Below are 3,677 nucleotides of genomic sequence, written 5' to 3'. Positions count from 1 at the left end.
GTAAGGTTAGACAGTAAGGGTTAGACAGTAAGGGTTATACAGTAAGGGTTAGACAGTAAGGGTTTAACAGTAAGGGTTAAGACAGTAAGGTTGACAGTAAGGGTGAAGGTTAGACAGTAAGGGTTAGACAGTAAGGGTTAGGGTTTAGACAGTAGGGTTATACAGTAAGGGTTAGACAGTAAGGGTTGACAGTAAGGGTTAAGTGTTAGACAGTAAGGGTTAGACAGTCAGGGTTAGACAGTAAGGGTTAGACAGTAAGGGTTAGACAGTAAGGGTTAGACAGTAAGGGTTAGTGTTAGACAGTAGGATTAGACAGTAAGGGTTATACAGTAAGGGTTAGACGAAGGTTATGCAGTAAGGGTTAGACAGTAAGGGTTATACAGTAAGGGTTAGACAGTAAGGGTTATACAGTAAGGTTTAGACAGTAAGGGTTATACAGTAAGGGTTAGTGTTAGACAGTAAGGGTTAGACAGTAAGGGTTATACAGTAAGGGTTAGACAGTAAGGGTTAAGGTTAGACAGTAAGGGTTTAGACAGTAAGGGTTAGGGTTAGACAGTAAGGGTTATACAGTAAGGGTTAGACAGTAAGGGTTATACAGTAAGGGTTAGACAGTAAGGGTTAGACAGTAAGGGTTAGACAGTAAGGGTTATACAGTAAGGGTTAGTGTTAGACAGTAAGGGTTAGACAGTTAGGGTTAGACAGTAAGGGTTATACAGTAAGGGTTAGACAGTAAGGGTTAGACAGTAAGGGTTTATACAGTAAGGGTTAGACAGTAAGGGTTTATAGCAGTAAGGGTTAGGGTTAGACAGTAAGGGTTAGACAGTAAGGGTTAGACAGTAAGGTTAGACAGTAAGTGTTAGGGTTAGACAGTAAGGGTTAGACAGTAAGGGTTAGACAGTAAGGGTTAGGGTTAGACAGTAAGGGTTAGACAGTAAGGGTTATACAGTAAGGGTTAGACAGTAAAGGGTTAGACAGTAAGGGTTAGGGTTAAGCCAGTAAGGGTTAGACAGTAAGGGTTAGACAGTAAGGGTTAAGGGTTAGACAGTAAGGGTTAGTATATAGTTAAGGGTTAATACAGTAAGGGTTAGACAGTAAGGGTTAGACAGTAAGGGTTATACAGTAAGGGTTAGGGTTATACAGTAAGGGTTAGACAGTAAGGGTTAGACAGTAAGGGTTAGACAGTAAGGGTGTTAGACAGCGTAAGGGTTAGGGTTAGACAGTTAAGGGTTAGACAGTAAGGGTTAGACAGTAAGGGTTAGGGTTAGACAGTAAGGGTTAGACAGTAAGGGTTAGACAGTAAGGTTAGGGTTAGACAGTAAGGGTTAGACAGTAAGGGTTATACAGTAGGGTTAGACAGTAAGGGTTAGACAGTAAGGGTTATACAGTAAGGGTTAGGTTAATACAGTAAGGGTTAGACAGTAAGGGTTAGAACAGTAAGGGTTAGACAGTAAGGGTTAGACAGTAAGGGTTAGGGTTAGACAGTAAGGGTTAGACAGTAAGGGTTAGACAGTAAGGGTTAGGGTTAGACAGTAAGGGTTATACAGTAAGGGTTAGGGTAGACAGTAAGGGTTATACAGTAAGGGTTAGACAGTAAGGGTTATACAGTAGGGTTTACAGTAAGGGTTTAGGGTTAGACAGTAAGGGTTAGACAGTAAGGGTTATACAGTAAGGGTTTAGGGTTAGACAGTAAGGGTTATACAGTAAGGGTTAGGGTTAGACAGTAAGGGTTATACAGTAAGGGTTAGACAGTAAGGGTTATACAGTAAGGTTATACAGTAAGGGTTAGGGGTTAGACAGTAGGGTTAGACGTAAGGGTTAGACAGTAAGGGTTAGACAGTAAGGGTTAGACAGTAAGGGTTATCAGTAAGGGTTATACAGTAAGGGTTAGACCAGTAAGGGTTAGACAGTAAGGGTTAGGGTTAGACAGTAAGGGTTAGACAGTAAAGGTTTAGACAGTAAGGGTTAAGAGCAGTTAAGGGTTATACAGTAAGGGTTAGGGTTAGACAGTAAGGGTTAGGGTTAGACAGTAAGGTTAGACAGTAAGGGTTATACAGTAAGGGTTAGACAGTAAGGGTTAGACTGTAAGGGTTATACAGTAAGGGTTAGACAGTAAGGGTAGACAGTAAGGGTTATACAGTAAGGGTTAGACGTAAGGGTTATCAGTAAGGGTTATACAGTAAGGGTTATACAGTAAGGGTTGACAGTAAGGGTTATACAGTAAGGGTTATACAGAAGGGTTAGACAGTAAGGGTTAGACAGTAAGGGTTATACAGTAAGGGTTATACGTAAGGGTTAGACAGTAAGGGTTAGACAGTAAGGGTTAGACAGTAAGGGTTAGACAGTAAGGGTTATACAGTAAGGGTTATACAGTAAGGGTTAGACAGTAAGGGTTAGACAGTAGGGTTATACAGTAAGGTATACAGTAAGGGTTAGACTAGTAAGGTTAGACAGTAAGGGTTAGACAGTAAGGTTAAGGGTATGACAGTAAGGGTTAGACAGTAAGGGTTAGACAGTAAGGGTTAGACAGTAAGGGTTAGACAGTAAGGGTTATACAGTAAGGGTTAGACAGTAAGGGTTATACAGTAAGGGTTAGACAGTAAGGGTTATACAGTAAGGGTAGACAGTAAAGGGTTAGACAGTAAGGTTAGACAGTAAGGGTTAGACAGTAAGGGTTAGACAGTAAGGGTTAGACAGTAAGGGTTAGACAGTAATGGTTAGACAGTAAGGGTTAGACAGTAAGGGTTAGACAGTAAGGGTTAGACAGTAAGGGTTTACAGTTAAGGGTTAGACAGTTAAGGGTTAAAGACAGTAAGGTTAGACAGTAAGGGTTAGACAGTAAGGGTTAGACAGTAAGGGTTATACAGTAAGGGTTAGACAGTAAGGGTTATACAGTAAGGGTTAGACAGTAAGGGTTATCAGTAAGGGTTAGACAGTAAGGGTTATACAGTAAGGGTTATACGAAGGTTGACAGTAAGGTTATACAGTAAGGGTTATACAGTAAGGGTTAGACAGTAAGGGTTAGACAGTAAGGGTTAGGGTTTATACAGTAAGGGTTAGACAGTAAGGGTTATACAGTAAGGTTGACAGTAAGGGTTATACAGTAAGGGTTAGGGTTAGACAGTAAGGGTAGACAGTAAGGGTTAGACAGTAAGGGTTAGACAGTAAGGGTTAGACCGTAGGGGTTAGTGTTAGACAGTAAGGATTGGGTTAGACAGTAAGGGTTATACAGTAAGGGTTAGACAGTAAGGGTTAGACAGTAAGGGTTAGACAGTAAGGTTTAGACAGTAAGGGTTAGACAGTAAGGGTTAGGGTTAGACAGTAAGGGTTAGACAGTAAGGGTTAGACAGTAGGTTAGACAGTAAGGGTTATACAGTAAGGGTTATGACAGTAAGGGTTAGACAGTAAGGGTTAGTGTTAGACAGTAAGGATTGGGTTAGACAGAAGGGTTATACAGTAAGGGTTAGACAGTAAGGGTTAGACAGTAAGGGTTAGACAGTAAGGGTTAGACAGTAAGGGTTAGACAGTAAGGGTTAAATAAGGTATATAAGGGTTTTAGACAGTAAGGGTTAGACAGTAAGGGTTAGACATAAGGGTTAGACAGTAAGGGTTAGACAGTAAGGGTTTAGACAGTAAGGTTAGACAGTAAGGGTTAGTGTTAGACAGTAAGGATTGGGTTA

This window comes from Salvelinus sp. IW2-2015, unplaced genomic scaffold (assembly GCF_002910315.2).
Source record: "Salvelinus sp. IW2-2015 unplaced genomic scaffold, ASM291031v2 Un_scaffold4392, whole genome shotgun sequence".
Taxonomy (NCBI): Eukaryota; Metazoa; Chordata; class Actinopteri; order Salmoniformes; family Salmonidae; genus Salvelinus; species Salvelinus sp. IW2-2015.
This window is presented reverse-complemented; position numbering follows the sequence as displayed.